We start from the raw sequence: 24270 nt of genomic DNA, 5'->3' as shown, positions 1-24270 counted from the left end.
TTTACAGGCCACGCGAAGCGAAGCAGGTTATCTTACTTGGTCTTTTATAATTACTGAGTCTGACATTTCTCTGCTTATAATAGCAACCTAAATATTTAATCCAGTTTTATGAAAATTTCATATTATGGAATGCCTATAGCTAAACGCGTGATTATACGTATAGGTAACCTTTCTACTGCCTCGAAACAATAGTTGTGGTAATGCCAACCAGGCCTTATAGTTGACACTAAGGTTCTTAAGATGGTGGTGGCCACTCTAACTTAAACAGGGGTGGCTCGAAGGACCATTTGACACACAGTTGTTTCCCTGAAATTGCAATTGAATTGGTTTAACTTCAATGAGATGAATTAAGATAAAAAAATAATGACAATTAGGTACCTATTTTAAATTTTTCTGATTAAAAAGTTATTATTTAAACGGCTTTAATATGCAGGCTTGCTTTACTTTATTACATTGTACAGCTTCACATTGTAACGAATGCCCTGTTTTCATATGAACCTCTGTTCTCTAAACTGCCACGCAATCTTCAACTTTGGCCTGTTGAAACAAGGTAGAAATTCAGGAAAGGGGTGAGATAATAAGGTTTTATGATCGTATGAAATAGCGCTCCCGACGCAACAAGTTTCATTTGATGGTATTACGAGTAACATCCGTCATATTTGATGTAGGTACGACTATATATCTTCTGTGCAAATAATATTCTGTAGCTGGCAGTAACTATCTCTTTGAAAAACGGAAAACTAGTTTTTATTTAGACCAAGAGACGAAGCAAGCCCATTTCGATCAATTCACAGTACTACATACGAGTAACTGTCTGGGTGGTACTTATGAACTGAAAACTAATCATTTTGACTCCGTACTTTGTTATTATACAGGGAGACTGGAACTAAACCCACCATAGCAAATTACCACGACTCGACACTCGACTCGTCTACATGGGAATTTTCTATGGCGGGTCTAGTTCCAGTCACCCTGTATTACCTACACTGATGTTAACTTTTGGTGTTTTCCTTTCCCAGTGTGTGTTTTCTGGAATCCAAATAAACGTTTATCTCTCTCTCTCTACATTTCGCACAAACTTCAAACGGCAGCATTTTCGAAAGCAAACCGCACCCATCAAGCATCGAACCCACACTTCATTAATGCCAAAGTTAGTTTACTATCAAAACACAGCCGAAAGCTCGGCGCAAGCTCAAAGCAGAGCTTTGATTGATTCATCAGCTGCGAAGCACAATAGAGAATGGAAACGTTTTCAAATTCAGTGCAATCAGTTATTAATGAACACATGAACTTGAATAGAGTATAACAAATAGAGAACTTAATTTAAACTACATTTTGGGTAATATTCGGGTTTGTTAAATGCCATTTGATTCGACCTTTAGCCCAAGCAAGATCATGAGAAAACTAATCGATTTTCAATTACTAAATAAATATTGGCCAATACTTCTCTCAGGCTGGGTTGCACCATCTCACTTTAACTTTGACAAACGTCAAAAATCTGTAAAACTCCATACAAAAAACACCGGTTATCGTCATAGTTACCGTTATAGTTAGGTGGTGCAACTCAGCCTTAGCCTCACTCAGTTGACCAACTTTTAATTTTAACCGGAGTTTTTGTATAGAGTTTGACAGACTTTTGACGTCTGTTAAAACTTAAAGTAAGATAATGCAACCCAGGGTAAGTTATGAGTTATTTTTGCCAGAAACGGTAGTCTTCGATCCGGTCAATATTATTTACCTATACCAAACTTCGCTCTGCAGCTTAAGCAAGGCACATAAATATGACGTAACAGACATAGTATTAGTAGTAGTAGATGAATATTCGCAGTTTACTCGTAAGGTAAGTAGACGCCATAGAAAACACATTTACCTCGTGTTCATGTCGCAGGCAAATTGTATGATTCCGCATTTTACAAACGGCGTCGTCAGTTCACAAACGCTCGCTGCTCTATGAAATGCCGAAGGCAAAATGTAAATTGCCTGGGCACTTTATAATATGCCAAAACATTTGATAGCCAATTCAATTGCTGTCTACAAAATGCCGCGGCAAATTGAAGTATTTAGTTCTTTTTCTTACCACGCGAGGCGCTGCTAATCAAAACAAGAAAAATGGCGTCGAGTCGTGGTGTTGTGATACAGAAAACAGTGCAAATTCTACGTATTCAAAGGACTTTTCACAAAAAAAGACATTTATTATACTTAGTGAATTAAACATATTTTACGATTCACAAATAGGAGCAGTGAAAAAGCTATGGAAAAATGAAATAGTTTTTGAGGTTATCCGGCACGTAAAAAACGCTAAGGTGACAATGGAATCTGGTGCTCGGACTGGTGGAGGACTGCTGCGGAATATTATTGGTTTAAAAAAATATTGTGTTGTCTTCTAGACTTCTTGTATAATTAAAATGTAAGACTTAATTAAAGGACTGACTATCGAAACTTATTTTATGTCACAGTTTTATGTACCTACCTAGCTACCTATAGGTACGTCAATAGTTTAAATTAGTTTAGTGTTGTTTTTATTACGAAAATATTTTAATTACTTTAGGAGTAGCTAGTATTTTAGGTTTGTCTTACCTGAATAGATACCTACCTGATTTCTGAAATTAAGTCTGATTTGTCCAACATGTGTTTTATGATGGTCACCCTATTGCAACAATCATAGTCGAAATTTTATCAATTGAACGAGTCGCCAATTTGCCTTCGGCATTTCATAGAACAGCGAGCGTTTGTAAACTGACGACGCCGTTTGTAAAATGCGGAATCATACAATTTGCCTGCGACATTCACATTAAGGCAACTCTCTCAAACATTAAAGCAGAATCTTGTTAACTATACTCGTACTAAGCCTTTCTGTTTACTAAGACGAGTTTAATTGCATTTCTCGGAACGTTGTCAACTACTAACAGAGCTGCGTAATTTGGAGCGTATTCGCTAAAGTGTAAGGAGGTGTGTGTAGATGTAGTCCATAGACCAGGGTTTCCCAAACTATGGATGGCGACCCAGGGGTGGGTCGCGAGCGACCATTGAGTGGGCCCTGCCTGTAGAACGACACACCATCCTACCGATCCAACCGCTGGGCAACGGGCGAAATTTCCTATAGGTGTGTCCCGACCCGAGTTTGGTAACTTGTATTAGTTGAGTCGTAGCCCAGACAACTTTGGGAACCACTGCCATAGACTACTTAGTTAAACAGAGGCCATAGTTGAAATGCAGGGAAATAAAGAACCGACCCCTTAAAATACTTTTAAAAACACTTCGTGTGCTGCTCAATATACTTATTTAACTCAAACAGAAAAAAATATATTTCAGAGTAGGTATGTACACCCGCTCACTTTTTTTGTAAAAAATCACAATATAACGTCTTTCCACTGTAGGAGCACGACCTTCTCCAATTTACCTAGGCAAATGGAGAATTTAGCCTAGATGCAATAGCCCACCTTGTGCAAACGGATTTCGGAAGACATTGCCTTCCATTCCTTCAATATTATGGTTCTGATTAGTTCGTTCGTTCGTTTTCAGTTTAGTTACTTCTTCAAAATTGAATAAGTCCGTATTCACCCGGATACATGGCACCCTACAACCCTACCTCTGTATAAACACGTGCTTACCTAATTCCCTCTGAGACAGCCCTCGTGTGGCTGACACGATATTTGCATTTAATTTAATCATGATTCAGTGAACACAACTCGCACAAATATTAGTACAGTTTCTATGGTCTCGTATGCATGGGAGATTCTTGACTCCTAATGGAATGCTATGCTTGTAAATATTGTTTTGAACAACTGGGTTGTCTTGAAAAAATCACGTCCTAGCGATAAGATCGTCGAAATTTTGTTGTTCAAACTATGTTCAAATATTTATTGGTCGTCGTTTCAGCCGAAAGACGTCCACTGCTGAACAAAGGCCTCCCCCAAGGATTTCCACAAAGACCGGTCCTGCGCCGCTCGCATCCAGGCTCCTCCCGCGACCTTCACCAGATTGTCAGTCCACCTAGTGGGAGGCCTGCCCACGCTACGTCTTCCGTCTCGTGGTCGCCACTCAAGAACTTTCCTGCCCCAGCGGCCATCAGCTCTTCGAGCTAAGTGCCCCGCCCACTGCCACTTGATTTTAGCGATTCTGCGGGCTATGTCAGTGACTCTGGTTCTCCTACGGATCTCCTCATTTCTGATTCGATCACGCAGGGAAACTCTTTAGGTGATTTATTGATATTAAATACGTCCCAATAGAGTTTGCCCTACCACACTTGGGACAGCATATCGACTGGTGCGGAGACGTAATGGAGGAAGAAACTCTATCTATCAAACCTACTACACAACTAAGTACTACTTACAACATACTATGTCAGAAGTTTTCAGAAGAAGTCATAGCCTCGAGTACGGAACTCCTCGCTTCTAAGTTGTTACAAAATGGCCGTCCGTTATGAAACCATCACACTCTATTGAACAACTTATTTAGCATAATGTATCATTTGAGGAAAAATCTGAGCACTTAAACAAAAAATACATTATAAAATAAAATTAAGAACGTTATCTTAATTCCTCTCCTGATTTCACTATCATACTCCAGGGAAATCATGTTATTTTTAAATCTAAAGATTATCCGCCCTCCCGGTAACTTAAAAATTGGGTTACCATGGGCCTATGAGGCCATCAATTATGCAAGCGGGGTCACAGGGACTCGGTATTTGGGACAAAGCGACCCTGCATATGGGTCAAGTCACCGGTTGATAACAGGTTCACGGGCGAAGGTTAAGTAATAAGTTTATTATTTTACCTTTTGCTGATATGTCAAATAAATCTTATTTCGTGGAGCTAGAAGCTACCCTGTATTATAATACGACCTTCTAAAACCTTTAAGTCACGAGGGACCATTTTACTAAATTTCTGTCTTGTCAGGGACCACTTTTTTTTTTCAAAATCCTATGAAAGGGGAAATCGATTTCTCGCCCACTGTGCGCCGTTTGCGTTGTGTTGACTCGACTCATCACGTCACGTCACTTGTTTATTACGATGTCTTCGTGGACCACTTGGAATGCCTCCAGGGACCACCAGTGGTCCGCGGACCACCAGTTAAGAACCACTGTTCTAAAAGCTTGGCCAAATAAATTATTTTTACAGTAGGTAGGTATACCTATTAAAATAGGAATAATCATGATAATTTCAGTCACAAGACGTCCACTGCTGAACGTAAGTAGCTCTCTCCCAATGATTTCCAAATTGGTCGGTCGGTAGTGGCCTGTAACCAGCGCCTTTCTGCAACCTTTATCGTTTAAAGACTTTTGTTTCTCAAAAGAACTTAATATGAGATCTTGATCCACCTTGTGGAATTTCAACTCTCAGAAACACAAAGTTACTTTTTAAAAGAAATTAGCTTATGGCTACTCTTGCGTGGATTTCCATTTCCAAAAAAAATATTTTATCCGTTCCCTTCTATCTCTACTAAAATTAATTCCTAAAATAGGTCCTACAGAACCACTACAATCCATTACGTGGTTATGCTCTTGACCTTAAATAATAAATTGGTAAAGGGTAATTAATTACTTCATTAACAAGCTTCGAGGGTCCACTCAAACTAATTGGCCTCAAATTAATTTATGACCGATTTATTTAGAAGATAGTGTTCGCAGAATATATTGGCTTTTAGCTATTCACTACGCCATTTTAGCACCATTTATCATGATTGTTATTCTGATCGAGAATGCTTAAGAGAACCGTTTTATTTCCACTTAGGTAAACCAAAGGAAAATACTGAAATTATACAATGATTTATAATGCTAAAAACACATTTTTTGCACGAGTATAACCCCTAACAACTCGTCGCTTGCCTCTCTCTAAGTGATGTATCTGACATTTTTTTCGAAACTGAGTTATCTACACCATCTTAATCAATTTTGCAAGACGAATCGATCGAATTGCCTGAAAATTTTATTCTATGTCAGTTACGTCAGTTAGAGAGGCAAGCGACGAACTGTGTACCTATGATAATGACGCATTTTCATTTTTAATTTGTATTCACAAACGATAAGTGAAGCAGCAAATCGAACGCACACGTTGAACAGAGCTCTGTGATTGGTTCGTGTGTTTGAAATTGTTACAAACAATGAAATATCGTTTGTCCGTTCCATTTGCAATAATAGAGTTTTATTGATGTTTCAACCAATTGTTTCGATAAGAATCGTAATTGAATTTAACCACATCAACTTTAGGCGCGTGTGCAATCAAGCATGCCTTCTAATTGTACTAGTTTTTGCGTAAAGGACCAACAAACATCCACCTATCTTATTGGTCGCGTACTGGACTACAAATAAAAGGACTTTTTCAAGATCAGGCTACTAAAGCGTGGTATGTTTAGTTCCACAGACTGTGGCAAGTGGTTGACAATGCTTACAAGCTGTTGACTTGAGCTCCCAAAGAGAGCCTAGTTCATGAATTATTAATTCAAATTCATCTGGCTAATTGTTTATGGTCTATGCAGGATAACGGCCTAAACTTGACGCTCACGTTTAGCCGACCCGGTTGTTGTCATAGCTAAATTGGCGCCTAGGGATGGGTACGGGACATTTACGTAAGCATATTGTCATGACTATGCCTTTTGTGTATTCTTTAAATTAAGTATTCTTTTCAACTAAAAGATGGCCACTGCTGGACAATTTCCATAACGCAGGTCGTCTGTGTCATCCAGACACCCAATTTAGAACTTACGCTTACTTAAATTACAGTCGTTTTCATAAATTAATAAAATTACCCAAATATTATATTTTCAGCAGTTCACAATTATTCTATTATTTAAAGTGTTCATGAGAAGACTCGTCGTAACCAAACCTTTTTTACAAGCTTTATATTGTTAGTTAGATTATTATTCTGTGGTGGAGCATTTGCGGTTCATAAAAATTCATTTAGATTTATTTCACTCATTTACTCAAATCATCCATCACGATTGAATTAATAAATCTAATTTCAAGTTGATTTAAAAAAATGTTGCTTTTCCGTTGCATAAGTATGCAATGATTTGAGTTAAAATATATTCACGAAAAACTTATCTTCATCATTTGTCTCTTACGCGATTCGATCCTGCCATTTCTTGCTTTGTTCATTATCTTCTACTAAACAACCCGACCTTAATAAAATTGCCCTTTTGCTTTTCCTCATAATTACCAAGTCCCATTCATTCGTCATTCCATTTAATATTTACAAACTAATTCATACCGTGAACTCTCAAGGGCGGCCGGCCATCCACAATCAAGTTACTAATTGATACAACTTCAAAGGGATCCTCTTGTTAGTTGCTAGGCGACTAGAATTGAATATTTATGTAACTACTTACTTTAATTGGTTTGATAAGTTGGAACAATGTTTTATTTTAATGAAAGCTTATTGAACGTCTCGGCGCGGTCTGCGCAAGAAACTGACCGATCAGTTTCTCCATTATAATTCCAAATCGGTCCACCATTTATTTATAATTATCTATAATAATAATAGAAATCTCTTTATAAGATTTTCTTTTGCGTTCCATTTCAACTGAAGTAGAGAAACTCAGGTCTCAATGCGACATTTTTATATGAGTTGAAGTTTCGGCTGCTATGCTACTTGGTCACAGACTCCTTGTGACTTCTTCTTTATAGTTCCACCAAGGTCTACCTAACCCACGTCTTACTTACGGTGCCGTAGAAAAACGTACTTTTAAAATCCTTCAATCCGAGAAATAAGCATGAAATGTACAATTACAATTTAAGTTACAACGACTTTGCAGAACTCAAAACCGTGGGCGTATTTTCCAACATTTGATTCAAAAACTAAGAATATACTGTTGCTAGCAACTTATTTCGAAATTTAGCTGCAATTTCTTAGAGCAGACTATCTTGCAGCGCCATCTTGGCTGTTATAAATGGAAATTGACAATTCTATTCCGAATGGCACACAAACCTTAATAATAGGAGAGCACTTTGAAACACTTTTTAGTTCAGGGGATAGGATACCGTGAAATAAATGTAGGTCATTGACACTAACTTGTAAAAATAAACTTAAATAAGTACTTATCTCCTTTAAAAAACAAAAGTTTATGTATTGGCATGTGCAGCTGTGTAAATACCTAGTTTAAATTCCACACATCTTAGCTTTTAATAAATAATTTTTCACCTTATAGCCTTTGGATTACGAAAGTCTTCGTGTACATTGTCATTTATAGACGAAAGTTTTAGTCATAATGTCACTTTTTACTTTATTTTTTTTGTAGGCATTATTTAACAGTAACAACTACTCGCAAAGAAAATGACGACTTTTTACTATCACATATTGGTTTCCAAGATAAAACTAGGCCGCCCCCGGGCCCCTAGACTAAGCCAATAATATTCGACACCGAAGTAGCACGATATGCTTTCAGACATTAGAAGCCTTTCAGTGTTCGTGCTGGTTAGTCGATAGTGATACTTATTGAATATCGAGCAAATTCAATGATTTATTTATGTACTATCTGATTCAGGGTCTTACGATGTAAGTTACATAACTTACATACACATACATAAAATTACATGATTCTCACTTAAATTCACGTTTAGGATTTTTGATTTTTTTATCAAAACGTATAGGTACGTGCTTTAAATCTTAAAACGTACTATTAGTTAAAAAAAATACTTCGGAAGGCTTTCCAGTGTGACACCAACCAAACGGTATATGTACTAGTAATAGTATAAAAATAATATTTAAAACAAAAGAATGTATTTTAATGTTTCAGTACTAAAATAGTATCAAAGACAAAAATAGGTTTAAGAGTTGTTTCAATATACGAATCTAAAAGATCGTACAACAAAATTTAGCAAAGATTATTATGGAGCTCTAGCTCGCTTAGAGATATTTTGTTCACTCATCTAACAAGTTTAAGTAATTTCCTTAAAATTATATTTTTATGCGTATCAAATGTCTATAAATACTTAGCATGAACTCGCTTCAAAAGCAATAAACATAATATTTTACAAACTTAAAACATTAACGAAATAAGAATAAGAAATGTATTTATTACATGTCAAATTTTCAATACATTTTCTTATTAATAATAATAATAGTCAATTGCAGTATCAATAAGAAAGAAATACGAATCATGTCCAAATAAATTAATAATACAAATATAATTAATGATAAGATCGTATTATCCAGACAATTTCTCGTAGCTACGAGCTACGTTTGTAGCAACTTTGTGGCTACGAAGCTACAGGCTTACGAGTCGTAGCGAGGTAACGACACGCTGAAACACAACGCCGCTACGAACTACGAGCTGTAGAAAGGTAACAAAATGTCGGCGAAATATGGCTTCGTTGGCTAATGAAAGAAACATAGAAGCTCCAAGTTTTTATTAACGAATATAGAGTGAATAAAACGTAGTATTGCTGAACAATTATTTAGCTTACCTTTAATAAGGATCATTTCGATTTTTAGCTGTGAATGCAGATTTATAGGGCTTTCAAATAACACCAATATTGTTGGGGCACCATGATTGTGTCAGTAGAAACGAGTTTTCCTGTAAAACGTAGGTGGGCCGATTTTTGTGATGACCAGTGTATCTTTCTTATGTCTTAAAGATTAACGTAGATACTAGTTTTATTGAATTTTCTACAACAGTATTGATCCTCATTAGCTTATCTATACAAATAATAATCTCATCATAAAATGCCTTTATTGTATTAAGTTCGCCTTATATTATATGGCAATAAAGTTAAATAAATAAAAGGTTTGAAGACCAGCTAGCTCTTCACATAAATATAATAGGTTTGATTGAGTAAAACATGATATTAAGGTGTCGTGCGTGATATGGTAGACGTAGAGTTTTTTAAAACTTTTAACTTCTTTTTGGAATTATCTTTCGCACATACTTTCTTCTACGGTTTTTCATTCACTTGTTTGTCTTTGAAAATACCACTATATTTTGTTAACCAAAACCGTCTGAGCAAAGATATTTACTCAGATGAGAATAAATAAAGTAAAATTGAAGACACTTTAATTAAACTTGCTCGGTTTACATAAGCGGAGACTGAGATTGAAAATTATACAGTATTAATTGATAGCAGAATGAAAATGGATGGTAACACTGTTGAATGAAGTTTATTTTTTGTTTTAAGTTTTGTTTTATTCTGGACTAGCTTTTGCCCGCGGCTTCACCCGCGTGAACTTAAGTTTGTCACAGATCGTCATAAATTATAGAATATATTTTATTCTGGATTATAAACAATAATACTGTAAAGTTTCATCAAAATCCGTTCAGTAGTTATTTGCGTGAAAGAGTAACAAACATCCATTCAGACATCTAGACATCCAAACTTTCGCATTTATAATATTAATAATAATAGTAGGATTAGTAGGACTAGCGGCCGCCCGCGTGAATTCCGTTTTACCCCCTTAGGGGTGGAGTTTCGTAAAATCCGTTCTTAGTGAGCACCTACGTTCTAAAAGGAACCCCCATGCAAAATTTGAGACTCCTAGCACTTGTAGTTTCTGAGATTTCGTGATGAGTCGTCAGTCAACCAGTGACCTTTCGCTTTTATAAATATAGATTAGTGATAAAAGTGGGTGTACTAAGTTAAAAAATACATATGTATATAGAAAGAGCTTTACGTACCTAATAGATTTAATCTAATTTTCATTTAAGGAATAGTGCATTACTTGCCCGCTGATTTGATTTGTCACGGGAATTATAAAGGAATGTAGGTTAATATACTCGTAGAGAATCAATCATTTTTCATGTTGGTGATAAAAAAACATTTATAACAGGTATAAACCTTTAATAATAACGGAAAACGCAGCGTGGGACTTCCACTCACAAGGTGGACCGACGACATCCTAAAGGTAGCAGGAAGGCGCTGGATGCAGGCCGCTACCAACCGGGCAACATGGAAATCATTGGGGGAGGCCTATGTTCAGCAGTGGACATCCTATGGCCGAGATGATGATGATGAATAATGATAAAGTGTTTTTAAACGGGCGCGCGTTAAAGACTTTCTGAGTAACGTTAGTAAATAAATACTAATCGCTGCCTGGCACATATAAATTAACTACAAATACATATTTACTTATTAATATGATACAGACACTCTTCTCCCACATGAAATTAATGAAACGAATATACAAACAAACTCAATGGGCAAGCACTCAATGCTTATTGAATTGAAACTCGAGTGCTTTATATTTTAATTAATTTATTCGGCGCATTGTGGCTCTGAGTGGACTCACTTTGAGCCATTATTGGAATAATGAGAATTTTTGATAATTGATAATAAAAACATGTCCGTTTGAAGTGGATAAAATAAGTACCTATTATTTCTTAAAAAATATATTATTCGTATTAATAATATTTCAATAGAATTGAACAAGGGTAACGTGGCGTGTGTATCTATTACGATTTCAATATAGAAATCGATTGGATCCTAGAGTAGGAAAAGTATTTCTTTAAAAAAACATATTTAATAAGTATTTATTGGTTCTTGTTTATGAAAAAAAAATAGATTTTCAGAATCGAAAAACCGTGAGACGCTCTGTGGCAGTTCGAAATTGTGACCGAAGCCCTATTTTTGTTTTCAACTTGCTTATTTTCATAATAAAATCTGTTTTTATTATTGTTTCATCCCGTCAAAAGCTTAAAAAATTCCAAACTATACCGCAAGCAAACTGAATCCATAATAAAAAATGCAATCAACTTCCTGAGCGCCCAAAATGAAAGTAATGACCCCATTTTGTGAGGTTGTAACGACTTCGCTCGCTTAAAAATTGGTGATTGGCTGAAATAAATTGAACGTGAAACCAGCACGAATAAATGTGTATAAAATTATGTGTGTTCATCGTGGCATTTTGTACCGATTTGTTGGAAAATGTGTTCTAACCTTCTCTATTATTATTAATTAGTCACTTCAAAATGTGAATACTCTATTGATTTTGTCATTTGTCAGTCCAGTTATTTGGTTCAAAATAACGTGGTTACTTCGAACTATACGAAGTCGAAAAGTCAAAAATAGAGCACATTGAAATCTATGAAATCACCAATTTTCAAAACTCTCGGAAAACTTTCCAGGTACCAAATTATGGACTATAGGATTCTAAGTATTCTATCATGTCATTTGTTCAACTCATTTGACCAATTTATTGACTACAAAGCCATTCAAACCAAATTGAAAAGTAATTAAGCATTCGAACTAAATTGAAATGTATTTTTGGATCAAGTGTAGTTAGGTACAATTAACCAAATTATTCGACAAAACTACATATTTTATGAGAGACTTTTTAAAACGAATTGTGTCTGCAGTAGTTACCTTGACAGTATACTGTTGAAGAAACTACTGTAACTTTTATTGCAGCGTTTATTCATAGAGTTTTTTAAAGGTTGGAAATAAAACAATACTTCTTTCAAAGGAAATGTAGAATAACATAACAAAAATCTTTTTATTTTTGCTGCTCTGGTAACTGTTGCTTTTTTTAGAATATTCTGAACGAGTAGGTGTAAAAATATGCAAGCTTCGTTTCACAGAATTCAGTGCAAAAATACACCGTTCGTTTTTATAAACGAGTGGGAGTGGTTATTTCAAAGCCGATTTGAATAAAAAACCTTTCTACAAGGAAATTATGTGCATTATTTTAAAATGTTAAACCGAATTTTGTGTCTATCGATTAGGGAAACGCTCGGGTGAACAATTAATTTACCATTAAGTACCTACGTAACATATTTTTGATAAAATAATACTTCCTTGAAGCTCAGACGTAAGTTTACGAATCAAAATAGAATTTGTGAATACATAGAATATTGTTTCTTTATCACAAACACAAGTCTGCAATAGGATCCTTTCTAATACCAATGATAATCTTTTTTGGTACATAAAATATTAGATTTACGATCTAATACTTTCTGATACTCAAATACCATTAGCATTCGTTTTTGCAAAGGAAAAGTAGATCTTCAATAGCTTTATGACGCCACTAGTTTGCGAACTCAACCGATTATAAATCTAATTTTGCAGAAAATAGAAAACTCTAGGTACTCTAGACACACTTGATTCTAGCTCTGAAAATTAAGTTATTTCAGAGTTAAAATAAAGTGTTTACAGACGACGTAGCCTGGGTTTATTGGTTAATGGCCGTCCACTACCCAATCACATACTCTGGACAAAATAAGAGCAGGAAGCTGGTTTGTATAGCCTGACCAGGAACATAAAAACCCTGGCATAGAGGCGCGTCAATTGCATTTGATAGTGCAACACTGAGTACAGTCGTACCTGTGTTAAATTAATAGGCTAACTTTATGTATCAGGATTCAGGATTACGGGCTAATTTGATATTTTCATAAATTAACGAAAAAATATTATTATAGGTAACCTGATATAAATAAATTAAATGAAACCATCAATCGAGCTAGTAGGATTTATTTTATTATTCATCAATAATCAAATTCAGAACTTGAATATTCAACTGCAATGTCTGCTCAAGAACGCTTCAAACTCGGTACTTCTTTCCCAATCCCATAAAATTCAACACTTAGAAAGTGACAAAAAATTTTAAAATAGGTAGTTGAAACAAACCACAGCTAATTTTCATAGTGGACTGTACTATACGATAAACATGTCAGTCAATTTGACAACCTTTGTCGGAAACATTATTCAATGAAAATATTGTCCGAACCCTTAGTATTTCTCTTCGACAAATACTTTAACACATTGTGAACCACTTTTCTTTCACGACTATAAAAATATTTTAGCAATTTAATTCATAAAACCAATTGCGCACATTTAAAATAAAGTTTGTTTACACTTTGACAGCAATAGACTGACATGCAAGGTGACATGTCAATGAAGTTTTCAGTTACTGTTGCCATTAAAAGAAATTAGTACCATTAGTTTTCCGCAACATGGCGAGGGTTTTTATGTTCCTGGTCAGGCTATAGTAAATTATATAAACTTTTGATTGAAACCTTTTAAGCTCCTCTATATCGCAAGAATATAATTTTTCAAAGGCCGCTTTTATAAATCCAATATGTAAATAAGATTTGCGACCTCCATCCCGATGGAACAAGGGACTAACTGGACTAACTTACTTTATGTGAGACCCACGCGTAGAACGCAGCATGAATAAAACAGCCACCTCACAAAATAGACGGTCTAACTGCAATCTAAAGTGGGAACAAACATTTCAATCCTATTGTAAGAATGTGTCGCCTGTACAACGAAATCACAGTTTCTAATCACAATAAAATAGATATATTTAATGATAATTAATTTACCTCGATTCAAAAAGTCAACAATGAAGAATGTTCACTAATTTTGTTTTTTAGCTTTCTGTATTCTCTGTTAAAAATAAAAAATACACGTGAAAGAATTATTTCGATACGTCAATTAGTTTCCAAGATATTGAATTTTAAAAGTGCGGGCGGCGGCCGGCCCGCCATTTTATGCGCGTGACGTCATATTACAGTGACTGGCTCATATTTGTATGGGTGGAATCTTGCAAGCTGAATTAAGACCCACTTCCAGGCAACCGATTAAGCTGAAATTTCGCAAACACATGTGATTTGGATGACCATGCAATATTATGATGACATGGAGCTGATCTGATGATGGAGCTGGAAGGTGGCCATAGGAACTCTATAATAAAACGACTTAAATGCATCGAGTTTGGGCTCGTTCGTTTTGTATTGATGAGTATTTTAATTCTATATAGTAATCGGGGTCTAATGATGGAGCTGGAAGGTAATTCGCAATAAAACGACACAATCGCATCAAGTTTGGGTTTGGTTCAATTTTAATTTCTGTGATGGGTCTGGGTGTTAATATGTATAATAAGTTTGTATTTACAAAAAAAAAATATTTAAGTAAGTTTATATCCGTTTTCTAGTGAGCGGACGCTGTGAATGTACGTCACACGGGGTCACGTGACCGTCGGCGGGACTCAATATTTAAGCGAACTTTGAATGCCTATAAAATCATAACTACTGGGTATTTTTGAATGAAATAAAAACTAATGTATTTGTAAATGTAAAAGCTTAACTGTAACATAGGTTTCAAGTGATTTTGCATACCTAGTAACATTCTCAATTGGCATCCTTTTAGAAAATGTTAACTGACTGTAACATTAATTTAACTATATTTTTAATAAAATTGTAATAGTTTTAGGCTTAGATTCATTTGCATGTATTTTACAGCAACTGCTTGGCAATATTCCATCGTGAAATTGTGAACTCTGTCAGTTTATAATATAACGCGTTAGATGTATAATATAACAGTGGGTTAGGTTAGGTTAGATTGTAATTTAACTACGTCAGATTATAATCTGACGGAATTCACAATTTTACGGTGACATATACATGCTTTGGGATAATGTCTGGTTTTGCTTTTTTATTCATATTGTCATTGTATTGCTTAGGACATTGTCCTGTTTTGTATACGTAATAAAATAAATAAAAAATAAATAAACGCTGTTGCTTATAATGTTAGAGTATCTAGTCCTGCGAGGTAGCCAACTAGCTAGTGTTTTACAAATTTCAATCGTGCCGTTGTCGGTACTTTCTGTTTGTAATATTTTTGTTCCTGTTATGCAAAATAAATGTGTTATCTTTTTATATCTGCCTGCAGCTTATTTGTGCATCGTGATATTATTTTGTAATAATATTGTGCATTTTGGAACAAAAATAATTAGGTGGAAAATCTAACCTAGCTTAAAAGATAACACTTTTTTTCACTTCACTAATTTTACTGAAATATAATAATATTACTACTTTTTGGCCGCGCACCGGAAAACGCAGCGTGGGACGTCCACCAGCGTTGCCAGTTTTTTTTTTCGCCAAGTCGGGACTTTGGTACTTTTTGAGTGAAAATAGCGGGACTCTTCCGTCAGAAGCGGGACATAGTAAAAAAACGTATACACAGTGTGAGTCACGATTAAGTGCACATTTAAATTAAGGTGAAACAAAAAAAATCTGCTTTTAAATTCGTGTTTTTTGGTTATTTGATAAATTTCTCCAAATAATGCCCCTATAACAGGTGGTTTTTATTACTATATGTTATTCTTTATCGTATTACCTTTGGATAACCAAAAATCGCATGTCTCTATCCCTATCACAACGTTTGCAATGATTGTTTGAACAAAGGCCTGCCACCAAATTATTCTCCGCTATAGTCTGGTGAAGTAAGTGTCTCTCTCCGAAAAGCGGGACCGAGCCTGTCCCGCGCGGGACATTTAAATTTGATTTAAAAATCGGGACGTCCCGCCAAAATCGGGACGTCTGGCAACGCTGACGTCCACCCACAAGGTGGACCGACGACATCATAAAGGTAGCAGGAAGGCGCTGGACGCAGGCCGCTACCAACATTGGGGGAGGCCTATGTTCAGCAGTGGACGTCCTATGGCTGAGATGATGATGATGACTACTTTTTACTCAATGAAAGAAAAGGCGTGGAATAACTGCGATAAAAGTTGTTTTAGAGTGGCTATTATCTCTGAGATGTGGTCATACGAAAACCGATTTATTTTAATATGTCCCGACTGTACATTCGACTCGACGATTGCGTACGTCGTTACATATGGAATGAATGTAAACAACTTTATTCTATAGGCTTCTTTGATCCTATTTGGATATGAAAACGAGATTTTATTTATTTATTCTAACAGAATGTAATGTATTGTATAATGCGTGGGACGTCCACCTACAAGGTGGACCGACGACATCGTAAAGGTAGCAGGGAAGCGCTGGACGCAGGCCGCTACCAATCGATCAACATGGAAAGCATTGGGGGAGGCCTATGTTCAGCAGTGGACGTCCTATGGCTGAAATGATGATGGTGTATAATGCGTAGGAGTTGCTTGTTATGTTAAAATATGCTAGAAGTTTACTGAGGACCTAATTAGATATTATTGTGTTCTCAATTTCTCATGTTAGCAAATACACTTAATTTACTGGTTAATAGATGATTTATTGTACATTATATCTTTTCTTAAAAATATAGAGGCATTAAGTCTTATGACGTCATAAAATCAATTACTAAATGGCATTTAAATTTAATTTCAAAATTCTTAAACTTAGATCTATTCTTGAGTTTGATAGAATCAAAAACGCCAACATGGAAGTGAAGTATTTTAACAAACTTTGTGTTTTGGAATTAGTCAAATGCCCAATTTCACAAAGTTTTTCTAAAAAATGTTCTAAAAAGCACGTAAACAATGTCACAGAAAGTAGATGCACGTGTAAAAAATCCCGTCAACATAAAACAAATTGCTCTACAAGTGTGTCAACGTGCATTTTCCCAGTTTTTTCACGGTTTTTTCCCGCTTTTCCTATTTCCCGCTAAGCCGTCCAAAGGTCGGACATGTTTACCCTCCAGGGTAATTCTGTTAGAACTCCCCCCAACGCCTAAGCATTAGGTTAACAAAAAGTAATGGGAAAACCCTTTTCTTCGCAAATGAAAATAAAAGGGGCGAAATAAAAGGATAGACATCAGATGAGTTGGCGAAATAGAATACATTTATTTTAGTATTTAATTAAGATCTTTTTAGATACATAAATTACACGTGTTGGATATAATCAAGATCTTAGAAACATCAATTACCTACACAATTTATATAGAATTTTTCGAATTGAGCGAATCGAATTATATTCAACTAGCGGCCGCCCGCGACTTCGTACGCGTGGATCCCGTTTTACCCCCTTAAGGGTGGAGTTTCGTAAAATCCTTTCTTAGCGGATGCCTACATCATAACATCTACCTGAATGCCAAATTTCGGCCCGATCCGTCCAGTGGTTTGAGCTGTGCGTTGATAGATCACTATGTCAGTCAGTCAGTCAGTCAGTCAGTCAGTCAGTCAGTCAACTTTGAGTTATATTATATTTAGATTACCAAAGACTGGCCACTCCCACGTGCAAATAACTTTTTCCAATACAAATAAAAAGGTTTCTATCTTCATTCAGACAAACTAAAGAAAAAGCACAGGTTTTTTGATTTGTGAGTGAATATTATCCATTGTATTTACCCTGCCTTTCTTTTGATGATTGAGCCATTGAGGAAGACAGGCTATTTTTTTGTCGCAAGAACTTGAAGAGGGTGAAATAGAATGATTTATTCTAAATTGTATTCAAGGGCTCTTTCCCAGGGCATTCACACGGACAATCCCATTTACAGAGTCCCTCAAAAAACTGATCCGTTCAAATTAGAATTCGGTTTTGTCATTAAACTGAAGCAAAATGCCGTGCTTGCAAAAAACTGGATACTATCGGTTGACCACACAAGTTTAATTCAGATCCTGCATTACTGGGTTCCTCAAAGCTGAACTTCTTTTCCGTGGGAAAGGGCCCTAACTCCACGCAGATCCATGTACGTCCTAAGTTTCTAAAAGGAAAACTTTTCGCTCAAAGCATCATGTGTTGAGTAACTCACCTAATCCCCAGCTCATCCCAGCCGTGACTTAATTAGGGTCTTGTCTAATTAGGCTGTAATGTTCTCATCCGTATACATTAATTCCGTTTGAGATGACGGATATGTGCTGAGCTTGTAATGTAGAGACAGACTATTCTGTCGCCCGTGTTCACAAACTATGCTTGCTAAGTGAAGCAGCAAATCGTACCCACAGCATTGAATAGAGCTCTGTGATTGGTTCGTGTGTCACCCTGTGCGTCCACGCGCACTATGGGACCTCATAGTAATGATGTGCATGTGGATAGTGATCCTTGCTTCAATCTTAACAAAAATCGAGGAAGTTTTAGTTAAAATATGTTAAAACATTGTGGTGAAGTAAAAAAAATACGGGTGTATGTACCGTGTAGGTTGTATTCAAAATGTTTGGGAAATTCTGCTTATAAGTTTATTAAAGTTGATAATATTATAATGAGTATTTGACTCTACAAACAACCAAGAAACACAGAAGTTTGATAAAAGAGCTAACATCCTGAGAGTATTAAATTTCACAACTCAACATCGAGTAGGTACATCAAAATCTAGCCCTTTGAGTTGACTTTTAACTCTTTTTCTTTATGAATGGATACCCACATGTCATTATACATAGTAGTAAAATATAGATAAATTATAATTTAGTGACATTTTCTATAATTTAGATAGGTATAGTTAAAGTAGTAAGTATTAAAGCCAGTAGCTACTACATTAAAAAAAAATACTATGCTATGACTGTTAAAGGGTTAAAAATCATAATAAACATAAATCATATTTAAAAACACAATTCTTTGGCTATCTCCACAACAGTTGACAGAGCTGCAATAATGTGAACGTGTGTAATTTTGATCTCATTAACTAATATGATAAGTGAGGATTCCCTTAATGATTTAAAATTATAGACTTGCCATCTCTCAACTCACAAAACGGTGAGCATAAAGTTTCAGTTAATGATTCTTAGGATTCAAAATTAACAGTTAACAAATTCCACACGAGCTGTGTTGCCACAAAATTAATTTAACTTTGCACTGCAATGTGACTTTAAATTAGTTTCGCACGATATACTGTGGAATATAATTTAGAAAATTAATTGAAGCGAAATTGTTTTACGCTAACTATGATTAGGTTTGGTTTTAGGTTTTAGACATAAATTGGTTGGTTTAGTTTAAATTAAATTTGAGGTTCGTGGTCGTCTGGTTTTTCTGAGAATGTATTTTAACGGGAATATTCCCATGTCTCGTTCCAACCGCCGCAACTCCTGTGTAGCCAGGATCTACAGCTTGACCGCCAATAAAAACCCAACTTATAAATATCAAAGTTTGTCCCGGGGGAGAATTAAACTGTCATTGGACCCGCAACAAAATTAATCAGAAGAACATAGCAGTAGAAGTTAAAGATCGACCTCCCTCAGGTGAAAAACGGATGACAGGTGACAAACAAACAAAGTTTTATGTAAGTACTTAACCTTTTAAAGAAAGATATACCACGGTCACTGTTTACTGAAAACGTGTTAGCGATTTCAAATCCCTTAGATATAAAATCTTTTTTGATATCTATGAGAGTTGGAACCTCGTTGGTTGACTCGTTATTTCCAATCCAAATAAAATTCAGGATTCTCCTCACGTACAGCCCATTGATGAGCCAGTTCGAAGCCTATTCGGGCTTGCAAAGCAAAATGAAAGGAATCAGTTCGAATGAGATTAATCAAAAGAAGTACCGACTAAACCTAAATCCGTATCACAGATCAATGGTTAATGCTTCTTTTATACTGGGACATGTGAAGAAATAAAATAAATTCAATAGGTAACATCCTCCTTCAAGCGCTGGTAATAATCCAAAATTCATCATAAGTAAATGCTAATAGATTAAATACAATTTTATCAAATGATCCTAGTTCCTATCAATATATTGATATTGATTGAATTACTGTAAAGAATAGTGTTGGAACCGCTGTGACAATCAATCTGTTTTCAAAGAATTTTGTAGATTTTTGCATTTATTGCAGCATATGGCACCAAACTAATTGTTAGCAAAAATACTGTTAAAATAAAAATACAGTTACTTAGGTACGGCGATTGGTGCAGATTATGTTGGCCATTCAGTTTGAAATCTTAAATACCACTAACTTAATTGGTGCAAAGCACAATCTTTACTACTCGTACGAGTAGGTATGCGGGTATTTCCTCCACATCAGCTCCGAGGAAAATGGACCTCATATAGTTTTCTTTACGGATCACGACCGCCATTTGCCAAACGGCTGGCGCACCTGGTCATTTGCTACTATTGCTCTACTAGACTGGACCACGTGTGCTTGTATGCATTTAAAAAGGCTAATTGAGGATCTTGTTATTTTCTAGATTTTAGCCTTGTGTTCTGAACCGATGATCAAGTATGGATAGATTAAAGTTTCTGGTTGTTCAAAATTTTATTAACATAATTATCACATGCTAGAATCCTTCATTGAGTTTGAATCGAATCATGAATGTGGATTTAGAACAAGTACTTTAAATTCGTTAACTGTTTACTTTTCATTTTCTAATCGCTTATACATAAAAAACAAGTATTGTATTTGTTCTGATAACTACAAATAGGAGGTACTGTTAATTTGCATAAAAAACTTTACTTAATTATTAAACCTTTTATTTCTTTTATTTTCTGAAAAGCATATTTTTCATAAACTTAGAAAGGAAACCAAACCTTGAAGGCTTAATAATTACAATATTTTAACTTTGCCAAGGGCTATATTTTCAGTATCAGGTCATTTACCTCTTTGTGGGTAGTCTAATCCAATCTAATAGCTAATCCAATACAACAATACAAACAAATCTATTTTACTCTACGCAAAAAGCACGTACGTAGCTACGCGTCGGAAAAACGTGCGAGGGCGTTATGACAGTGAGTACTGTGAAAATGAGATTACAGTTCGATGAACGGACGATGAAACGTCACGCTTAACACTTTAACATCTTCTGTATAAAAGGCGCTGTTTTGCAATAAAAATCTATATTCTGGTTTATTATTATTTGATAAGCGTAAACTGATGTGGTTTAATACTTTTTGTTTTTAGCATAATATGAGCCAGAAACGCGTCGACTACAGAATTTATTTTACCGACAGCTCTTCTGTAACGACCCAAAACCAAACCATTCTGGTGACGTATTTTTAACCATTAGAACAACAGCAGAACATCAGTCTGAGCAAATTGGAATTGTAGGATATCTAAAACACAAGCTTATTTTATGTCGAAATATTTTGCTAAAGTATTAAAGATTTTATAATAATATAGAATCATATCACCTACTTTTCGTAGGCTTAGGTATTTCTATGGCCAAAACTGATATTTTATAATGATGGTAATCTGCTATCTTTTAGACCATTACAAAGTGGCAAACTGGCAAAGTCACTTATCGTTCTTTTTAGACGTTTTTATAAGAGAGCTTTTTGTAAAATTTCCAAATGAAAGAAGAACGGTCATCTGTGACCCAGGCCCGACAGAAACGAGACATACCTCAGTTTTTTTGTCATGTCTTAATTAGTTAAATTATATATTTTTTATATACGAAATCAATGTATAACACCAAAATATTACCCTTTGTTTTTGTTCAGGCGTTATACAAAAACTAATACAAAATGCCTATTTATCACCAAAATTGGTAAATGTATGTACCTAAATGTCTATTACAGCTACTATGGAATGTATCTAGGTGACCCGGAGATACAGCTGGATTATACAGGGTGGAAAAAATAATAAGTTATAAAATCCAAAAAATTCAATGTTACCAGCTTCCATAATCTGTACCCTATTATTGGTACCATTTGAAAGAGCTCGTGAAGCACTTTCAGAATCAGTAACTAGTTTTTCGATATCTTGTATAGTTTAGAAATAATCGAGTGAGATCACTTATCGTTTCCACCCTGTATAATCCGGCTGTATCTCCAGGTCACATAGATACATTCCATAGCAGCTGTAATAGACATTTAGGTACATACATTTACCAATTTTGGTGATAAATAGACATTTTGTATTAGTTTTTGTATAACGCCTGAACAAAAACAAAGGGTAATATTTTGGTGTTATACATAGATTTCGTATATAAAAAATATATAATTTAACTAATTAAGACATGACAAAAAAACTGAGGTATGTCTCGTTTCTGTCGGGTCTGGGTTTTTTTTGTATGGGACGTGACCGTTCTTCTTTCTGCAAAAATGTTAAAACTTAACTTCAAACAAAATAACAGACCCAGAATCATGTTTAAAAAAATTTTTTTTAGTTCAAAACCGATCAGATAAATGGTTAAATGCTTTCGTTATTATTTTAATTAATTTAACAACTCTGTGCAGAAATTTTGTATTTTGTGATAATAATGAAATTAAGTAATCAACTTACTATCTCTGTATTGAAACTCCAGCCGCTCAATTTGTAAGGATTAAAGTACTTAATTATTTGATTACAATCTAGTGCCTGGTGGTTGGTATGATATTAGATTTTCATTATCAGTTTTGAACTTAATACTAAATTCGCTAAAGCTGATTTCACTTTGAGCGATTAAACCAGTCTTTCCCAAAGTGGGCGATAACGCCCCCTTGTGGGCGCTGCAGGCTTAAAGGGGGGCGGTAAGAGACCCAGAAAAAAAAATCGGGACGTTGTTGTAGAGGCTTGGGAGGCGTCATCTACTAGGAGGACTCTTAGACACCGACTGAGCACTCGACACTCGACTACAAATGGGGGCGCTAAAAAGAATTTATTTTCAAAGTGGGCAGTAGACAAAATAAGTTTGGGAACCGCTGGATTAAACGATTATGTAGGTACTAGGTGAACTAGGTGTGAGATATCAAATGACTAATGCCCGTTTTCACCATCAATCCCTAATTTTTAAGTGACCCCTATGAAAACGAAATTCCTGTTATGTGTTACCGTAGGGGTCACTTAGACTTATATTATATTATTAGAATTATAAAACGGGCATAAAACTTTCTGATTAAGGCAAGGCTTAAGTAATACGTAGAGATGTGAAAACCCCTCCTAAGTAGACAAAATATCTAGGAAAATAGATTTTGCAAATTAAATGTACCTAGGCTCAGAAACATATTTAACTTACTTACTAGTATTATTTGGATACGGACTAGAATTCATAGTAAAATATTTAGCTTGTGCTTACTTTAAAATTTTTCAAAAAACCTGGACGCTTGGCTTTTGACACCGTTAGTAACATTACTGATACGATATTGATATAAAGCAAACCACTGTTCTTTTCTGCAATACAAAAACCTAGAATGTATTTTTAAATGTGTACTTATAGTTGTATTATTATATAGGCTATAACAGCATGAGGCGATAAAACAAAATAAAAATAAAGTACAACCCTGAGGATTCTAATCAAACTATGAGCAACGACAACAAAACTGCATGCATAAATAAAGCTTATTACAACGTGCACAACTCCTAAAATCCTCTGAGTGCGGATGCAACTCTAACCGAATTAGAAGCAGTTTGTGCGCGGGCGTGGAAATTATTTTAGTGCAACAATGCAACTAGCTCCCTCTAGTTAGGGCTGCCAACCGTCCGGGTTTCCCCGATTTAATTATCACTGCTACGGGATTTTTGCAACAAACACTTTTAATCGTTATTAAAATTTCTTAGCGATTAGAGTCGCTTCTCATTCCCACCTTAGGCAGTTCGACTTTTTCAAGTTGTTTATTTAAAACACTTTTACAAATGTAAACAGATATTTACCCGATGTTTTAACCCGGTTGCACGAGTCATGGTCATGGGCAGACTGGATTCCCCGGATTTGTCCTAGTTTAGGGTGTGTCCGGGCGGGGTTTCGTTTGTAGTCCCGGCTTAAAAATTTCATTTTAGTCCG

At 35.4% G+C, this 24270-nt stretch overlaps 2 protein-coding genes across 2 annotated transcripts in view; one reads left to right on the top strand and one right to left on the bottom strand.

Moving 5' to 3' along the window:
• The window catches only part of LOC135081443 (nucleolar protein dao-5-like), a 190512-nt gene that overhangs the window by 122993 nt on the left and 43249 nt on the right, over positions 1-24270 (bottom strand). The window lies entirely within an intron of this gene.
• LOC135081451 (IDLSRF-like peptide) overlaps positions 1-24270 on the top strand; it is a 123815-nt gene that overhangs the window by 62574 nt on the left and 36971 nt on the right. The gene's annotated exons all lie outside the window — the stretch shown is intronic.

Source organism: Ostrinia nubilalis, chromosome 20 (assembly GCF_963855985.1).
Source record: "Ostrinia nubilalis chromosome 20, ilOstNubi1.1, whole genome shotgun sequence".
NCBI classification, from domain to species: Eukaryota; Metazoa; Arthropoda; class Insecta; order Lepidoptera; family Crambidae; genus Ostrinia; species Ostrinia nubilalis.
The sequence above is the reverse complement of the archived record's forward strand: the minus strand, read 5'-3'. Positions and strand labels throughout refer to the sequence as shown.